The sequence below is a fragment of the Haliotis asinina genome, chromosome 6, assembly GCF_037392515.1.
Source record: "Haliotis asinina isolate JCU_RB_2024 chromosome 6, JCU_Hal_asi_v2, whole genome shotgun sequence".
In the NCBI taxonomy this organism is placed as follows: Eukaryota; Metazoa; Mollusca; class Gastropoda; order Lepetellida; family Haliotidae; genus Haliotis; species Haliotis asinina.
The window spans coordinates 40,365,331-40,386,878 of NC_090285.1; positions in this window are offsets into that span (position 1 = coordinate 40,365,331).

Below are 21,548 nucleotides of genomic sequence, written 5' to 3' on the forward strand. Positions count from 1 at the left end.
AAACTTAAAACCGAACGTTTTATTGACGTTCCTGATGCTATTAAATCTTTTTCTGATGAACTGAATTCCATAGCTGATGAGTGTATACCAAATTCCTCTGTAGTTCCACACATAAGAAAACCATGGTTCAACGATGAGTGCAAACAAGCTAGGAAGGCAAGGAAAAAGGCAGAACATCATTTCCGTCGCCATCCTATGGTACATAATTTAAATAAATTTAAAATTTTAAATGCTAAAGCACGGCGTACTTTTAAACAGAACAAACGCCAATCTTGACAAAATTATGTGTCCAAAATAAATTCTCGGACACCCATGTCCACGGTATGGAACATGGTCCAGAAAATCAATGGTAAAGGTACTAAATCTACTGTCCATCATCTTAAACATGGAGATCTATTGCTTACTGATAAATCAGATATTGCTAATAAACTAGGTGAAACCCTTGCTAAACACTCTTCCTCTTCAAATTATGTACCAAAATTCCAGCAATATCAAAAACAAGAAGAAAAGAAAACTATTAATTTCAATTCCGATAATGGGGAAGATTATAATGAAACGTTTTCTATTCATGAACCCCATACTGCTCTTGATCAAGCTCATGACACTGCTACTGGAGCTGATAACATACATTATCAACTCCTGAAGCACTTGCCGGAATCATGCCTGGAAACTCTTCTCAATATTTTCGATGATATTTGGACATCGGGTAACTTTCCTCCGTCATGGCGTGACGCCATAGTGAGTGAGTGAGTGAGTTTAGTTTTACGTCGCACTTAGCAATATTCCAGCTATATGGCGACGGTCTGTAAATAATCGAGTCTGGACCAGACAATCCAGTGATCAACAACATGAGCATCGATCTGCGCAATTGGGAACCGATGACATGTGTCAACCAAGTCAGCTAGTCTGACCACCCGATCCCGTTAGTCGCCTCTTACGACAAGCATAGTCACCTTTTATAGCAAGCATGGGTTGCTGAAGGCCTATTCTACCCCGGGACCTTCACGGGTGACGCCATAGTAGTACCAATAGCTAAACCTGGACGTGATCATACTGATCCGTCCAATTATCGACCTATTTCACTAACTAGCTGTGTTTGCAAGACCATGGAACGCATGATAAATAATCGATTTGTTTGGTACTTGGAAACAAATAATCTTATCACAGATATACAGTGTGGTTTCCGTAAAAACAGAAGTACTGTTGATCACTTAGTGCGACTGGAATCATTTGTTAAAAACGCACTAATTAATAAACAACATGCTGTGTCTATCTTTTTTTATCTTGAAAAAGCATATGCCACAACCTGGAAACATGGTATTTTAAGGGATTTACATGACTTTGGTTTGCGAGGTCGTTTGCCTCAATTTATTGCCAACTTTTTAAATGACAGACAATTCCAGGTCCGTGTGGGTTCTACCCTGTCTGATCATTACAATCAGGATCAGGGTGTTCCACAAGGCAGTATTTTATCTGTCACTCTTTTTAGCATCAAGATCAACAGTTTATCAAAAGTTTTCAACGATTCAGTTGATGGATCGCTTTTCGTGGATGATTTAAATATTTCTTGCCGAGGTAAAAATATGCATACTATTGAACGGCAACTGCAGTTGTGTTTAAACAAAATAAATAAATGGTGTCTTGAAAACGGCTTCAGATTTTCGAAGTCCAAAACTAATTGTATACATTTTTGCAAAACATATAAGCCACATAAGGACCCAGAACTATCTCTAGATGGCACTCCCATCAAAGTTGTAAAGGAGGCCAAGTTCTTGGGATTAATTTTTGACTCACGTTTAACGTTTCTACCACATATCAAATCCCTCAAAATTAAATGCCTCAAGGCACTTGACTTGTTGAAAGTCGTTTCAAATTCTAAATGGGGAGGGGACCAAGCTACCCTCCTGCAACTTTATCGATCACTGATCCGGTCAAAACTTGATTATGGCTCCATTGTATATGGTGGAGCCTGTAAAAGCATCCTGAAACTTTTAGATTCTGTTCACCATCAAGGTCTAAGACTTTGTCTTGGCTCCTTTCGAACTTCACCTGTTGACAGCCTGTATGTTGAGGCCGATGAGCCATCTCTTGAGCAGCGACGTATCAAATTAGCTTTACAGTATGTAACAAAATTATATTCCAGTGAGTCAAACCCTGCATATAACTGTCTTTTCAGTCCTCTGTGTGAGGACTTATACAATATGAAATCTTCGCTTGTACCGCCTCTTGGTTTAAGAATTAAACCATTTCTTGCTGCTGCCGGCATTGAGCTGGAAAATATAGCTCCTTCCCGTCTTCTTTCTTCTCCTCCTTGGCAGTTGGTTAGGCCCCAAGTGGACCTAACATTGACCACATTAAAAAATCAGAAACTAATGAATTACAGTATAAACAAGAATATAATGAATTGAAACATAAATATAGCAGTTATAAATCCTTATTTACAGATGGGTCCAAGGACGCTTGCGCAGTAGCTTGTGCCACTGTCATTGGATCCAGAACAATATCTTCTAGATTACCAGACAACAGTTCTATTTTTACCGCTGAGGCTAACGCCATACTAACAGCTCTTAAATATATTCAAAGACGCCATAAACGTAAACAATATATAATCTATTCCGACTCTCTTTCTTGCCTTCAGACTATTAAAAATCTTTCTTGTAAACATCCAATTTTAATTGAAATTATTGAATTATATAATGATCTTGCTACTGGCCAGTACGACATCGTCTTCTGTTGGTTACCCAGCCACGTTGGCATTTCCGGTAACGTAATGGCCGATCTTGCTGCTAAGGCAGCACTCAACAAATCTGTGACACCACTTCTTATTCCCTATACTGATTATAAAGCTACCATTAGATCTTACATCCGTGATCTGATGCAGAAGAAGTAGGTATCAATAAACCCACACGGACCCATAAAACCATTTGTTGGTTACACCTACTTGGGTTGTCAATCCAGATTTGAAGAGGTCATTATGCGACGATGTTGTATTGGTCACACTAGGTACACGCATGAATATCTTTTGAAAGGTGAGGATCCTCCGTTCTGCATCCCTTGTGATGAAATCATCACGGTCAAGCATACCTTGCTTGACTGTTTTGAATATTCCATCACAAGGGACAGTTATTTTAAATCAAGAACTATGAAGGACCTTCTTAGTAACGTACGTTCTCATTTAATTATTGCATTTTTAAAAGAATTTAATTTATTGACTGACATGTAAATAAATAAGTATTTTATGACTGGAAGTTGAATTAGCAACTAAGATTCTTAGTGGCTGTATCCTCGAAGGGGGTTGAAGTACCGTAAAATTATTGTCCTCCTGAGAGGGTACGTAAGTCCCAAAACGGTTTAAGTCAGATTTAATCTTCCATTTTTTTTATCGTAGAATATGTTGTCATTTTAATTTGTGGCTAATCTTGCATACAGTCGCCAACAGCTGAAAGGATGGTGTAAATCCAGCCAGGGACCATGCAGGTAGCAGAGGTACTGTAAGTCCCCATGGTCCATGGTATGGTGATCTACCCTCTGTTGTTGGCGATCTATAGCCTGTTTTTATGTTGTACTGTCCAAATAGTGATACTATCATTTTTTTTAAGTTTCTACGCTAGTTTTAATACTTACTTTGATAGTCTAGTGGTTTTACTGTCCTTCGTAGACAGGGTCTTCATAATATCGATATATATTCTTTTTGTCATGTATGTTCTCGTCACGATATGGCTGCAATATTGCCGATGTGACGTTAAATATTAACTCACTCACACTCACTCACTTACATTATATAGCATATTCGTGTTTCTCAATAATGTTCTCGTTATTTGAATGTTTTCTCGTTGCTTCAAGTTCGCGGTTGCTTAGAACGAGAAAGTAATTGAAATAACGAAAAAATACTCACCAACATCGACTAAATATAGTAATCAAAGCAGTAAGACATTTCGCTTAAACGTTTTATGCTGCAATAGTGGCACCATTAAGCGTTCATATAACATAACCACGAGAAGCATCTGTTACCACACTTTATTCACTTCATGCCATCAGTGAAGTAACCCGGATATAGGCAGTTATTTACACCACTGGTGCTCTCATAGACTATGATAGACATGTTCATTTTCACGTATTTGGATAATGCTTACAATATTAATCCACAGTGCTCTCTGACCTTGTGATTACTTCGGAATTGCGAGTCTGTTGCCATGGAGTGATCTTTACTTCTTTTTTCCAAATGTGCAGTGTTAATAATTAGCACACAAAACTGAAATTAGCATTAAACTTGGTAATGACGAAGGTATCCACCAACACCATCCATGTCGACAGAAATGCTCAAGGCGTTACCGAGTATGTACATGTGTACAGAAGTGGTACTGGAAGAAGTAGGTTTTAGTTTGGACCAGGCGAAATTGTCAATTGTTTTGAAAGAAGAAAGAGCGTTCCGGAAAGTAGGGGTTGCATAGGTGAAAGGTTTCAGTCAGAGGCTGGACACAGTGAGCAGATCCTGGCTGTTGGAACAAAGACTGCTTGAAGACTGCGTTTGAAAATTATGGAAAAGTAAAAAATTTTGGTTACAAATTGTAAGACATTTGTACAAATCTGAATTTGTTTATATTGGACGGAAGGATGGGAAAAGATAGAAATGTAGGTTAAGTCACCAGCAATGGCAAAAGCTTAATGGATTATGTTATTACTTCCCCACTTTTTTCTTGAACTATTTACAACATTTGACGTTTTGAATTATGCGCCTTTGACCTTGAAGTTGAATATCGACAAAATATACATATTAATGAAGTACATAGATTTACAGATCTTGCACATCGATCGTTATTCAACCATGCAGACTTGTCGATAATAGGCACGCTCTAGGAATGCCTCATGCACGTGCTAGTTGACGCCGCACGTGAAACATTCGGTACGATATCACACGCGCGCCATATCAACCGTAAAGAAGGAAACAAACCTTGTTTCGGCAAAGAGTATAGACACTTAAGACGCCGATTGATTCATTAAAGCTAAACGTCGAGTTAAGAAACCTAACACCCCGGCCTATGTTCAAAGACCCCGTACAGATGTGAAAACTTACAAAAGATGATCAGATAAATATATCCAAATCCACAAAACCTCACTCCAAAGTACGTTTAGAAATAATTTAAAGAAATCACCAGAGCATCAAAGGAACGCCCTTAAAGACAGACGCAACTGTCCCCGCACTTATTTTCAATTTTTATGAACCATTTAGAAAACCATTTGTGAGAACGCGATGGAGTTAAATTAGAGCCGTTCAGTGAAAATGAAGTACGAGTGTTCTTACAACTTTTAGTACTAATATGTGCTGATGACACTGTTCTTTTTGAAAAAGAAAAAAACGAAAGAAGACCTTCAAAAATCATTCGACTCATTTTATGATTATTGTGGAAACTGTAAATTCAATTTAATTTATCAAAAACAAACGTCCGTTGTTTTCGGTGCGGGGCCAGCTAAAACATCAAGATTAGAATTTACATATGGAAATAGAACATTAGATATCGTTGATACCTATGTTTATTGAGGAATAGAATTCCGTAAAAGTAGAAGAATGGTTACCGGTATTAAACGAGTAGAAGCAAATGCCGCGAAAGCGATGTGCTGTCTCTTAAACAAAGCACGTCATGTAAATCTGACACTTGATTGTCTCATGTCAACTTTTGATGTTATGATATCACCAGTCCTTACATACGGATCCGAAATATGGGGACACGAGAATCTAGAACTTGCTGAAAGTGTCCATTTAAAGTTTCTAAAAATTGCCATCGGTCATAGAAACCATCTTAACTTTATGCTTTATGGAGAATTAGGCAGAACCCCTTTAAATATAGTGAGTGAGTGAGTGAGTTAATATTTAACGTCACATCGGCAATATTGCAGCCATATCGTGACGAGAACGATGTAAGTTTTAGTAATGTTATGATGAGAAAAAGTAAAACCTGTCAGCGAAGGACAGTAAAAACACCAGAGTATCACAGAACATAAAACTAGCATTGAAAGTTAAAACACTGGAATTAAAGAAGACAATACAACATAAAAACGGGGCTATAGATCGCCAACAACTGAAGGTAGATCACCATACTAAGGTCCATAGGGACTTACATTACTTCTGCTACCTGCATGGACCCTAGCTGGATTTACACCATCCCCTCAGCTATTGGCGATTATCCTGAAATTTAGCCATTACTTAAAACAACAAATATTCTACGATTAAAAACTAGTAGTTTTAAATTGACTATGAGAGTATTGGACGTACGTACCCTCTCAGGAGGACAATAATTTTACAATACTTCAACCCCCTTTGAGGGTACAGCCACTAACAATCTAAGTTACTAATTTAAACTACCAATCATTAAAATACAACTATCTACAGAACATATCAATTACAATTCAATACGAAAATCAATTTCTGTTAAAAATCCAAGAATTAAATGAGTACTAACTGTGCTAAAAAGATCCTTCATTGTTTTGACATTGAAATAGTTATCCCTTATGATGGAGAATTCAACACAGTCAAGTAGGATATGCTTGACCGTGGTTCTCTCATCACAAGGGATACAAAACGGAGGATCATCGCCTTTTAGTAAATAACTGTGGGTGTAACGCGGATGGCCAATGCGACATCGTCGCATAATGACCTCTTCAAATCTGGACTGACAGCCCAAGTGAGTGTAACCAATATAAGGTTTTATGGCATGTAATTTATTTATTCCCACTTGGGTGTCCCACTTCTTTTGCATCAGATCACGAATGTAAGTTCTAATGCTAGCTTTATAGTCACTGTATGGAATAAGAAGTGGTGTCACAGATTTGTTGAGTGCAGCCTTAGCAGCAAGATCGGCCATTGCATTCCCAGAAATACCTACATGGCTGGGTAACCAACAAAAGACGATGTCGCACTGGCCAGTTGCAAGATCATTATACAATTCAATTATATCAATTAAAAGTGGATGTTTACAAGACACATTTTAATAGCCTCAAGGCAAGAAAGAGAGTCAGAAAAAATTATATACTGTACATGATTAGGATGTCTTTGAATATATTGAAGAGCCGTTAATATTGCGTTTGCTTCTGCAGTGAAAATGGAGCTGTTATCAGGTAATCGAGAAGATATTGTTCTGGATCCAATGACAGTGGCACAAGCAACTGTGCCAACATCCTTGGACCCATCTGTAAATAAGGATTTGTATGTACTATAATTATTTTTAATTGCATAAACTCTTGTTTATATTGTAATTCGTTTGTGTCTGATTTTTTTAACTTTGTTAATGTGAGGTCAACTTGTGGCCTCACTAATCGCCAAGGAGGAGAAGAAAGAAGACGAGAAGAGGCTACACTTGTCAGCTCAATGCCGGCAGCAGAAATGAATGGTTTAATTCTGTGCCCAAGTGGCGGAACAAGAGAAGGCTTTTTGTTGTATAAATGCTCATAAAGAGGATCGAAAACACAGTTAAAAGCAGGGTTGGATTCGTTCGAGTATAGTTTTGTAATATAATTGTAAAGCTAATTTGATACGGCGCTGTGTAAGAGATGGTTCATCGGCTTCGACATAGAGACTGTCAATGGGAGAAGTTCGGAACGACCCAAGACAAAGTCTCAGACCTTGGTGGTGGATAGAATCAAGGAGTTTTAGATTGCTTTTACAGGCTCCACCATAAATGATGGAGCCATAATCAAGCTTCGAACGGACAAGTGAACGGTATAGGTGCAGGAGAGTAGCTTGATCCCCTCCCCATTTTGAGTTTGACACAACTTTCAATAGATCAAGTGCCTTCGGGCATTTAGTTTTCAGGGATTTGATATGCGGAAGAAAAGTTAAATGAGAGTCGAAAATCAAACCTAAGAACTTGGCCTCCTTAACGACTTTGATAGGAGTGTCATTTAAAAATAATTCTGGGTCCTTATGTGGTTTATACTTACGGCAGAAATGGATGCAATTAGTTTTTGTCTTAGAAAATTTAAAACCATTCTCAAGACACCATTTATTTATTTTGTTTAAACATAATTGCAGTTGCCGTTCAATAGTATGCATATTCTTACCGCGACCGTAAATATTAAAATCATCCACGAAAAGTGATCCATCTATTGAATCGTTTAAAACCTTGGATAAACTGTTGATCTTGATACTAAATAAGGTCACAGACAAAATGCTGCCTTGCGGAACACCCTGATCCTAATTGTAATGATCACACACGGTAGAACCTACTCGGACTTGAAATTGCCTGCCTTGTAAAAACTGCGATATAAAAAGAGGTAAACGACCCCTTAAACCGAAACCATGTAAATCCTTTAAAATGCCATGCTTCCAGGTGGTATCGTATGCTTGCTCAAGATCAAAAAAGATCGATACAGCATGTTGCTTATTGATAAATGCATTTTTTACAAAGGATTCTAAACGTACCAAATGATCAATGGTACTACGATTCTTCCTGAAACCACATTGAATATTTGTTATAATGTGATTGGTTTCAAGATACCATGTTAATCTATTGTTTACCATTCGTTCCATGGTTTTGCAGACACAACTCGTCAAAGAGATTGGTCTGTAATTCTACGGATCAGTATGATCCCGGCCAGGCTTCGGTATAGGAACTACAATGGCATTACGCCATGAAGTTGGGAAATCTCCTGTAGTCCATATCTTATCAAATATATTTAGCAATGTTTCCAGGCATGTTTCAGGTAAATGTTTCAGGAGCTGATAGTGAATATCATCAGCCCCTGTTGCTGTATCATGAGCTTGCACAAGTGCTGTATAGAGCTCATGTAGTGAAAATAATTCATTGTAATCTTCACCATTGTCTGAGGTAAAATTGATCATTTTCTTCTCCTGTTGTTTCTGGTATTTCTGAAACTCCGGGACATAGTTTGATGACGAAGAATGTTTGGCAAGGGCTTCACCAATTTTATTAGCTATGTCAGTTTTGTTAGTTAAGAGATTAGCACCATCCTAAAGATGGCATACAGTAGATTTAGAATCTTTGCCCTTTATTCTTTGGACCATGTTCCACACCTTAGACATTGGTGTACGTGAATTTATTCTGGAAACATAATTCTTCCAAGACTGACGCTTATTCTGTTTAAATGCGCGTCGAGCCTTCGCATTTAAAATTTTAAGTTTATCTAAATTATGGACTGTAGGGTGTTTCCGAAAATATTTTTCTGCTTTCTTCCTGCACTTTCTGGCCTTTTTACATTCATTATTAAACCATGGTTTACGAATGTATGGAATTGCAGAGGAATGTGGAATTGCCCTGTCAGCAATGTCATTTAAAATATCTGAAAAAGACTGTATGGGATCTTCATTGTCCCTAAGAAGATCATGCGTCAAGTGTTCAACACACAGAGTCGTATATAATGACCAATCAGCCCTGGCAAAGTTCCTTCTTGACACAGGTGGATCATCACTAGGGTTAACTGTTTTGAGAATGGTGGGGAAGTGATCACTCCCACACAGGTCATCATGAACCATCCATTCGAATTCATTATATAAGGTTGAATCGGTGAGTGATAAATCCAGGGAAGAATATGTTCCCGTAGCTGGATGTAGGTAAGTGACTGAGTCGTCATTAAAAATGCATAAGTTATTGTTGGAAATGAATTCCTCAAGGATTGCACCTTTAGTATTAGTATGAGCACTTCCCCAAAGTGGGTTGTGTCCGTTAAGATCGCCCATGATGAGGCATGGTTTTGGAAGTTGATCATATAGGGTTTGAAGATCTGCCCGTTGAATGGTAGAAGAGGGAGGTATATACAAACTGCAGAGTGTTAACGCAATGTTCAAGGTGAGACGAACAGCAACCGCCTCGAGATTGGTACGGAGAGAAACAGGGCTATGGATAATACCCTGCCGTATCAAAATTGAAGCACCTCCAGTTGCTCTATCTCCTTGGGGAGAGAAACAGTGATAACCATTATACTGCCGTAAATTAATAGCGTCTGTAGATTTTATATACGTCTCCTGGAGACATAACGCTACCGGTCGAACATCCTGTATTAGTAAATGTATTTCATTGAAATTATTTTTCATACCTCTGCAATTCCACTGAATTAAAGAACTAGGACTCATGGTGATGGTGGAAGTACTGGGGATATACGTTTGCCAACCCGTGGCGACTTACTGTTGTCGCGTACACGTGGGTGAGGAGACACATCCATATCGTGTCTCATATGAATTGTGAACCTCAAGAGAGGAAACTGGAGAAGATTCCACATTCTGGAGTGCTCTGATTTTTCTTAGTCTCTTTTTCTCTTTTGCAGATAACTTTACTGTATCAGGTTCAGTTTCTGGTTCAGTGTGAGATGAAACTGTGGAAACTGATTGATTTCGCTGAGGTGAGACATCAAGGATAACCTGTTTATCCTTGACCCACGAGATGTCAGTCTGGCACGATATTGAAGAAGTAATAATTCTAGAGGTTGGAGTTGGGGAAGAAATTGTTGCCGAGTACGTTTTTACTGAAGAAGACGGAGCTGTTGTAGATTGGACAAGTTGTTTTGCTTCTGAGTAAGTGATGTTTTTGGTATGCTTTAGTTTCAAGATTTTTTACTCAAATTCAAAAGTTGGACAAACTTTGGAGGAAGCCATATGCCCCTCTTTGCAGTTGGCACATTTCAAATCATGTGTGCACTCAGAGCTGTTATGTGCTCCACTCCAACGGCAACATACTATCTGCTTGCTACGACAGAACTTCGCCCCATGACCAAATTTTTGGCAGTTGAAACATCGAAGTGGCTGTGGTACATAAACATCAACCCCGATATTGAAGTAACCTGTTTGATACATTTTGGTATAACTGGGAGAGAAAAGGTAAACAGGTAACTATGCGTTTTAACAATATTGCCATCTTGAGTTTTCCTTGTGAAACGTTTAACATGTGTTACTCCTTGCTTTTTCAGTTCTGCAGCAATCTCTTCCTCGCTCATGTCAGACAGACAATGAGCTAAATCTCTTATAATGCCTCTGCTTGAGTTCAATGTCTTGTGAACTGACACAACAACCTGAGTGTTGACAAACTGATGTAAACCCAGCAGATTGATCGACTGCTGTCTCATTACACATTCTACTAGAATGGAGCCATTTCGAAGACATGTCACGTTTTTCACGTCACCACAGGCACTTTGAATGCCTTTGGAGATAGCAAATGGATTTAATTTTAGTGGCTGTCCATCCGAAGATGATATCACAATAAACCGAGGCCAAGCATCTGTAATTTCAGGAGAAACATCTTCATCCGATGAAGTAGAGTCTACATGTCGGCGTTTAATTGCCTTGCCAGAACCAGAAGAATTTGTTCGAGACATGTTGTGATGATATAATTCAGCATCCCTGCTCCCCACCCGCCATGGAGTGTCAACAAGGACGATGTCGAAGTGGAAGCCGACTACAAACACCAGGGCTACAGAGATGCTATACTCCAGCAAAAGAGACACAGGTTGCTACAATTGCCAAACAGAGAAAATGCAAAGCTGGTTCCGCCCTAGACACTTACCTGAAGACAAATAGAACCCGGAGGTCAATAATGCCAGATTGGCCCATGAGCCACCGCCTTTTGGCATAGGACTCTAGGCAGAATGATTACCAACATAATTCATCCGCTAGAACATTTCATGATAGAAACACATCATAAATCATTGGAAGTAATATAAAGATACTTGGAATAATAATATTTCCCATGCAAAGGGCATGGCGTGACCAGCCGATTGATAGAATCGGGCCGATTCTACCACCCGTCTAGGTGCAGTAAGGGCCAAAGTGGTGTGTCGAGCAGATAGGAACACGGTTCAGGCTCCTACTGCCCTCAACCACCAGGATCCCGTCCTCCACCGGCACGGGACGCAATCCACGGCAAACGGGTTGCCCAATTCGACCGCTCCTTGCGGCCAGCAATGGGGTGCTATGGACATTGCTGACCCGGGTCCACACCGGGGTTGGCGAGCTCTTGGCGTTACCCAGCACCCACCACGAGGAGATGGCTCGCCACGGGTGCCACCTTTAAATATAAGAATCAGTGCCAATATGTTGTCTTTTTGGCATAAACTCGCGTCTACTGGGACGATCACACTATCTCATCTTTTATACCAATAACTTAGTCATGACTATGAACAATACCCTAGAGCATACCCTTGGTAACACTCCATAAAACAATTATTCGGCAGAATCAGTTTGTCTGAAATATATGTAAATCACACGGCATATTTTACAAAGTCCTTAGTTTCAAAGGCAAAACAAATCCTAACAGATCAGTTTATTTAAAAATTGGCAAGAGGATAAACGTTCCAGCTCTAAGGGATTCTGTTATCAATACTTTAGAAAAACACTGCCTTTTGAAACATATCTTTTATTTCCAAAATCTATACACATACCTATTTTGAACTTTAGAACCTCAAATCTAAACCTTCCGATTGAAACTGGTAGATGGTAGAACATACCCAGAGAAGAAACAATATGTAGACTATGTAACTGCAACTTAGTTGGTGACGAATTCCATTACCGTTCCAATTGGATGTTACTTAATTCTTACAGAAAACCATTCATCCCCAAAAATATCACAATTTGGCCGATTTATCAACTCTTAGCAAGGTCATGTCGCCTGTCAGTTTTAAACTTAGCAAATGCCTATCACTTTTACCTCATACTTGTATAAATTGATACGTAAATAACTAATCTTCTTGACGCATATTTATGTACATTTGTATATTCTTTGCTCTTGTACAACTGATGGCGGTTTTACGAAAATACAGAAGCTAACATGTACTGCAGTGTGATGACAACATGTTAGACGAACACTGGGGACCAAGACCACGATTGGCTTTGTAGAGGAAAATAGAACGTATTCGGAGCTGTGAAAAATATTTTGCAAATATGGCGGATATGTGAAACAACTACAGATGGAGGAAAATAAAGCTTTCAAAAGGTTTTATGATCGACGTGTGCACCAGTGACAAAATGATGCCAAATGCAATTCCCTGTTTTGAACTGTACCATACATTGACTCAACTTAGCATATGTTTATGACTGGTAGTTCCGATGGGGCAGGATATGCTCTCCTGGAATCAGCACTATTTCTGAGCGTTTTATAAACACTTATTCTCCTATTATAACCTCTTTTAACCGAAGCATGAATGATAATTATATACAGAAATGGCGAAGTGAGTTACAGAAGAGTAGTTTATTCGATGACAGGTGTTTGAATATGACTTTTATCTTAATTTGATTCCATAGAATCTGCGATGCTATCGAACAGAATCAGAATATCATGTCATAAGCCACAAATTCAAATAGGACATTAAAAAACATCGATAGAAATCTGATGTATGTCGTCTACTGCACGTGCCATTTCTAGCTTGTCTGTCCAATCACCAAACAAAGAGTGTGAAATATATAGATAAATACTGTTGGGAACCTTCAAATGAATTCCAATTGAATTTTGTATTAGTGCATAACGCTGTGCGTTAAGTAAATTAAAAGTAATATTTCCTGTTTTATAAGATTTACTATTGATCATTGCTGTAATCAAATAATACACATCTGATTGTCTGATTTACATGATGATATGTCATTTCTTGGCGCATTGTTTTACGGTCTAAATTAAAAACTCGACGCTTTTCCGGACACTTGCTGGGCGTAAATTAATTTTCCGACCAATGGACGTGTACGAATAAACACGTTTTTGTGTTTGCAGTGTTATGGTGTTAAGCGGCAGTCAATGTAACAATTAATTTGAGTAATCTGTCGATAGCAATTCAATTATGCTAATAAGCAAACAAGTATTACAAAATCTAACATGTAGTCCAGAAAACACAATGCAGTGGCAACATATGACCAACTCTAGTGTCAGTTAAACGAAATTTGGAGAGAAAACGTTCTAGCCTAAAGCTTTCTGTTATTTCAGTCTGGTCTGTTTTCCGAATGAAGATTATTCACTCCCTAAGGATATCAAATAGTAGGCTAATCATCAAAGGTCATGATTTTCAATTGCAGGATGAACAAATACAGTCGCTCTGGCTTCAGTGATAAATTAACACAAACTAGTAGACGCGACAAAGCAACGCATGGCAACTCGGCGTCGGGGAAGATTCCTCAGTGTTAAATGCCCATGAACGGAAACTGAATGCCGAGAGACTGCAGCGTTTTAAGGTGAAATTGCAATGAAACCCAAACTCTTGACCCAGACTTATTATCGCGGCATCTGATGTCGTGAAAACATTGGGAACTCAGACACACCATGTCCCGTATCGGTGGTTGACATGTGCTACTGACCTCAACAAATTAATCGCTCTTGTAAAGGTCATTTCTTAGGTATAGTAAAGTATTCGTCTTTGCAGTTCTGGAAGTGCTGTCGCCGTTGCATCTTACACGAATCAAAACTACACTCGTAAAGAGTAATCCAGGGACACTGTAAGGTGATCTTCATACTTACCATCACAATACCATCCCAATATCATCCCATCTCATGCGCAGCAAATTGTATGAAAACATATTTTGTTACGTTAGCATTAACTTTTCTCCAAATAGAGGTTTCAGTTTTTTGTTTCAAATTAAATATCCGGTGATACTCCAATATAAAAATTCTGATACTATCGTTAAATATTAAACATGTCTTACAATAACAACTGTTACGATACATTTCTTGTGACCAGTAATTTATTTACAGTTCATATATTTGAACCGCTTTCCATCGTAAATAGATTGCAATACCGATATGATATAGAGTCACTTTAATTTCCTGATCAAAGGCAACTGGGTTTGCCGCGAGGTTATCGAGATTTTCGCGATCGTATTGAATGAGTAGGGCCCGTTTGCCGCATTATTTACGACAGAAACGAAGATTAAACATCAGTGAACTGAAAATGTTCATAAAATGCCAAATGTCCGTTGGCTTTCATAATCCCGACTACCTTAATTTGATTATAATAATGGAAATACTTTCGAACACAAAATTCAAACTAAGTGTACGCTAAGCCCAACACTATTGTGCTCTATTCGGAAAGTGATACACGTTGACAGCGCGGTTTTTAATAGCATCATTTTCTGTGGAAAATGCGAAAAGGTGCTAAACGAAGTCTTTTTTGTATAGTCATGGCATCCAAAAATGAGACTGATGTCTGAATAGATAGTCATTTATGACGAGTGGCGCAATTATGCTGAGAAGAATGCATTCGTAACAGGAAATACACAGTTAAACGTTAGTGTATGTCAGTACTCCTGCACAATGTCTACAGAAGTTACCATGTCGTGTACATGTGACTTAGGTCTCGTCCCAGAGAGTTAATGCCTACTAGTATCTTGAAGCAGGGATGGTTCATACCCGCTGTCCATTGTTTGTTTCAACTGTCATGCCAGTGTCGGTTGTAGAGTGAGGGGCGTGTTAAACTTGGCTTTCCTTTTCGACTTTCATCTTTTCAACATACTTTACTTTATTTATATCCTGTGACTTTGTAATCAGGTTAATTTAAAACTGTCAACTTCAGTGCATGCAGCCACTGATGAAGGATCCAGAGCGAGTTTTTCTAATTCACTATAACAAAAAGTAATTTCTAGTTTGAAGATGTGCTGGAATGTTCTATCTCTGTCCTGCGGTGACCATAAAGGAACGTCATCACGCTGTTACGGTAAGGACATTCGCTAACTGAGAATAAGAATTACGAGTTTAATTATTGAGATATTTTGGTAACCTAGATCTATAGTCCAATTGCGTAGAGTCTGACCTTTGTGACAGAACAGATAACTGAAATGCCCTTGAGATCCATTATGACGAAGTAAAAGCAAGCTTTCTAAGGAAAGCCACCTTTCTTGCGTTTCGGTTCACTTAATTATTCTCACGCAATCCACAGCTCGTTGGTACCATGAGCAGATGGTATCATAAACCACTGGAAGAAGTGGATAGACACGGCAAACTTGATAGAGCGAGCTCCTTGCAATGTGATTGTGCATAGTTCACATCCCATGTGTGAGAGCAATGTCTGCCTAATCCATAAACTCACAGGGAGTACTCAGTCACGGTTAAGTTGATTGATGGTTCCTAACGATGTAGTTCTGAATGGTTTGCATTCTATAGATCGTAGTAATATCTACCAAATCCAGGCAGTTCAATATTAATTTTTAATTCAGCTCAAAAATTCCGGCATAGCTGGATGGATAGTATTAAAGTGACTTAAGTGTCTTCAAACTGGACAAACACTTCACTGATAAGGACTTTAAATACGTTGAAACCTTAGACAAATTGGTCTAGTTACCGTAGTCAGTTGTACCAAGATCCCATGTTAGTAGGTTACAATATCATGTTTTACAATATCAAATCCGTTGTACATACTACGTCTTCGTGTCTTTTCGTGATGCGTTGGTGCAAATGTGGTATTTCCGGTTTTGGAGGTCACGGGGGCTTTGTTTCTATAACTCTTTGTCTGAAACGCCTTACATTTACCTGAAATAAAGGGAAAGATATTTTTATCCAGGCATGGGCGGTTTAGTACAGAGGAAGCTTTTGTCTGGCAGATATCCCATTGATCAAGTCTGAATGGGGCAACAAACCCGACACCAGATGTACTCAATATAGCTTAACATTACTTCAAACGCCCACCGTTTCTTTTCATCTTGTATGTGGGGGCTTTAGAGTCTTTTGATTTCGAAAGTGAAATACACACATACGGACGGGTAAACACTGAACGGTGGTTATAAAGGCACTTTTCAAAATTCGAAAGAATGTTTAACATTTACGGATGACATATTTATACACAATCCTTTCAAGAACGTTGTCAGATGTAACAAAAAATAAGTTCTTCTCCAACTCCTCTTTCATATATTATAGGATAATTTCAAAGGCAAAGGTGAAGATGATTGTGGCAAATTTTGCGATGATGTTACATGTTTTGGAAAAAGAACCGAAAGCTGCCTTTGATAAACTGACACTCAGACGCAAACACTTAAATGACACACATATATCGTTATATATCATCACACATCATGCGACAGCTTCACGATATAATACTTTACACTGTGTTTCAAAAGTGTACGCGGGACTGTAAGGCCCATGTAAATTCCGCACTTCCTGAGCCGTAGCCGAATTTATTACGTTTACGATCTCTTTATCTAGCTTATCTGTAAATAACAGTATTCCATCAGAATGAGATGCAACACGTTTCGCCATGTTATTTTCCTGAACGGTCATAAAGGGAGATAACTATGCATGGCTTAGTTTGTGATACACGACAAGTGAAATACAGAAACGTTGTATTCTTTATATGTTTATTGAAACAAACAAATAAAAAATAATAGCGACAATTTTATGATGTTGTTTATACTCATAATTTGGTACACCAACTCTAAAACCTTCAGCTAATTTAAGTTTTCAGCCGTTTAGCAGCCACATTCCATCTTAAGACCAAGGTCATTTGTGCAAGCTGTGTAGAGTGACACGTGATATATTTGACGGGGTGTACGGGTGGCTGTTGAACGAGTGACTCATTTGACTCATTTCAATTTTATCGTTTAAATTCGGTCTATACCATGCGTGGTGCAGTACTTGTATGCATGAATGTACGAGTGCGAGATACATGTCTTTTTCTCTCTGAAGAACTGTAAATCTTGGGTGTTTCAACGCGAAGTCGCAGACATTGACAGTTAATTCCAAGTGGATCTTGACGCTCCACGTGTATTCCTGGTTGGAATAACCGGTCCCCAGCACCATAAATATGACGTTGTGCTTCACAGTGTTCGTAAGAAGTGACTAAATCGATAGGTTCACTTGGCTGGAGTATTATTAAAAGCCGGTTACGTGGACCACTACTGGGTTGTCTGGTTCACACCTGAATATAAAAGGCATCCGGTAAATAGCTCTTCTCTGTGCGTGTGTGTGTGCAATGTGTGTGTGCAATGTGTGTGTGCAATGTGTGTGTATGTGTGTTCATGCGGTGTCAGGTTATGTTGCTATGTTGCTGAAACCTGAGCATCCTCCAATCCCTGACCGGCGTATATCACAGTTTCATCGTCTCCACCACAAATCTTACACGGGACAGACCAGCCGACACCAATCAATACCAATTTGGACAGTCTCAAGCAGTGTTAAACGTTTATTGACGAACTAGCTCATGTGGAATTGATTCTGGGTCCTTTTAATGCATGGTACCAATAAAAGACTTCTACGTCTTCCAGTAATACCCACATTACATAATCAATCTGTGATTTCAGTCTCACATGGGTGGTAGTGTAGGAGTAATGAAAACATTCTGTTGTGGTCATGCCCTCAGGGGGCATTCAGGCATGTGAGGTATATCACATCACACAACATCACTTGGAATGTCATTACACAATTCAAAATAGACATATTTCTGTAACAGAAAGAACGTAACAGGTTAAAATGATATAATTACTTATGTCCATTAATGTTTTAAGTGACCTGGCCGGGAGCCTAACACACAGGCGGAAAGTGGAACTGATGTGATAGACACCATGGACATAAGTTTTTACTCACGTAAGAACAGGGATTAGGAGAAATAGCAGGTAGCTTGTGACCGCATGTATTTTTAGTATGTTTGGATGCAGGTTCGTATGTATAAATAACAAACAATGTGTTTGCGTGTAATATTATGTATCTGAGCTTGCCTCGACGGTGACATCTCATTTCTGACGGAAACAGTATCTATCGGATGGCCTTGAAGTCAAGATGGAAAATATAACTCAATTTGTTTGACAGTATAATATTACCAATTTGTGTTTTGTGAAAACCGTTTTTTTGGGTTTTTGTTTTTTGTGAACTTCAAATTGTGTGATTTGAGACACCTCCGGGGTGTCATTTCTCACAGAAACAGTATTCAGCTGGTACCTGTCTCTGAAGTTGAAATCAAACAATTACAACTTCAAATGTATTGTTGCACCGACACATTACTATCCTGTTGCACTGGCCAAAAGAGTATATTCAAGGTGGAACGATGATGAAGTTTTAACGTTTTTGTCAGGTGGTGTTCACAATATTGGCCAGTAACGAAGCTTAATGTTCTTGCAATACCAATGTCCAACAGTTATAAAGGAATGTCAGCATGCTGTTACTGCACGGTCGTACAATAATTAAGGCCAAAAAAGATGCATTTTTCATATGTTACCTTTACTTAGGTCTTTCACGGCACAAAGGAAACCATTGGTAGGACCTGCCAAATGTACACGATGGCCTTTTGTACTCTTAGAATTAACATTCAACTTAAGGGTTATGTCCTCGACATAACCCCCAACTCAATAAGACCTAAATACGGAGGTTGTAAATTTATATTGAAGCAGACTTGACTTTGATTTGTACTCAAGTTGTGCTGTTATTCCTCACTTGTGCCGGATCCCACTCGCTTGGGGTAAAATACAAGACTTCGGTTGTGTATTGGTGTGTATCAGGTGTGTTGGTTCTAGAAGACGACGTCCTCTCGCTCCAAAGCATGTATCGAAACATGCATCGTAAATACTACATTTTATTAACCGTGATATAAATGTGACACTGCACTGTGGATCATTAATATATATTATTCTTGAGTACACAAAGAGTGCGTGAGTGAGTGAATGTTGTCCAAAGGGACTGTTCAAAGGATTTTGCCAATTCACTGTGCAGTACTAAGTACACGACAACGTTTTGTAGAAACACAATACAATCCTCTTTAACCCTTTCCAAAATGTGCACATGGCAAATGAGTTATACGTGCTTTCAGAAATGAAGGCAACTGTATACTTTCATGCACCATTTGACTGTTAGGGGCTAATGTATCATTTCCGTTATGAAATGTGAATAGTTGTATTCCTGTTTTTCACTGCCTACGATTCCTTGCACTCATTTGGAACACTCCCAAGTAGCAAAGACGACTCTTTGTTTCTAAGCAAGTAGAATGTGTATCTTAGTTCACAGTTGGCAATCCTTTGACCCAGTGTAATTGGTTGTTCTCCTTTCTCAAAGCGGTCAGGTCCATGCAGGTAGCAAAGGTACTGTAGGTCCCCATGGTCGCTAGTGTGGTGATCGACCTCCAGTGATCCAGTGTCCGAATAGTGATATTAGCTTTAACTGTCCACTTTTAATTCTAATTGAGATATTCAGGCTTTGTTGTCCTTCGTCGACAGGATTATTTTTATAGCATACATATATTCCTTTTCTATTATGTCAAGAATATTCCCGCCACGATATGGTTGCAATATTGCCGATTTGACGTCAAATACTAACTCACTCAGTCAGTCTGAAAGTGGTCAAGTGTAACAAACACGTTTTATTTCGAATCTTTCTGAAATGCGAACAAACATTTTAAGAGTGAGGCAGTCGATCTCCAACACGCAAAACGTGTTTGTTCAAGAACAAAAATTTGTACTTCATCTCGAATGTGTTCACCGTAATATGACGTTTGTATGTTCATGTATACAGTCCATAGATCCATTTACTTTGTTTTGATGCTATAGAATATTCAGGTGCTACTGTAGTCAGTTTCGTTGATGTTTCTGATTCTGTATTGTGCTCTCTATCACCAGTCAGCAAGTGGCACTTATATGGAGGTGATCTGTAAATATCCAAGTCCAGATCAATCAAATCTGATCTATTTAGGACAACGTCTAACGCCGAAGGGGAGTCTCTCAAAATGAATCAAATCACCAAAACAAACCAAGTAGTCTATATTCCAGTCCGGAATATCCACGAGGCATTCATTTTCTAACCATTTATAAATTACTTGACTTGCTTGGTTGAAATGGAAATACTGCTCAGGCTCTTTAGTGCTTTCGTGTATTGACGTATGTGTGTTGCTCAATATACACGTCTTCAAGGAACATGGAGATCCTGTGGCGCGTCCCCATTACGTGTCGAACTATACTTGAGGTGCATGATGACATGTACAGTTGCAACGAGTAGATACTATCCCAAGACATACAAAAGGAACACACATTGAATCAAGGGCGAAAAAAACGTGCATCTCCCTGTGGCACGAATGGAAGTTTAGAACAAGTGAGGAGCATTGTAAGTGTTTCGGGAACACTCGTTCTGTAGTCACTTTCTGGTTTCTTCAATATTCTATTTATCTCTATAATGACATGACTGTAATCATCAGAGTATTGCGAATACATGAACAGTGCTGTCACACACACACACATACATATATATATACATATATATACATATACATATATGTGTGTGTGTGTGTGTGTGTACATATGTATGTGTCTGTGTGAGTGTCTTTTTGTGTATGTCTGTGACATCACTGTTCATGTATTCGCAATACTTAAGCGATTCAAAACTCGTGGAAACAATGAAATCCTTCAAACAAATATATACCTGTTTTCCCTTTTCATGTCCAAGTACTCCAAAATCAATAAAAGCTGGCTAATTTATCAGTGTGGATACTTACATGCCAAATCAATTAAGATGCTTTAAATGCCAAAGGTGCGGTCATGGTGTGAATATATGAACATTATCTTTTACTTGTGATCACTATGGTGAGAAACCTCATACGACGGATGACTGTGACAGCAATTTTAAAACATGTACCAACTGCTAAGGAAATCACTCATCTTTCTAAAA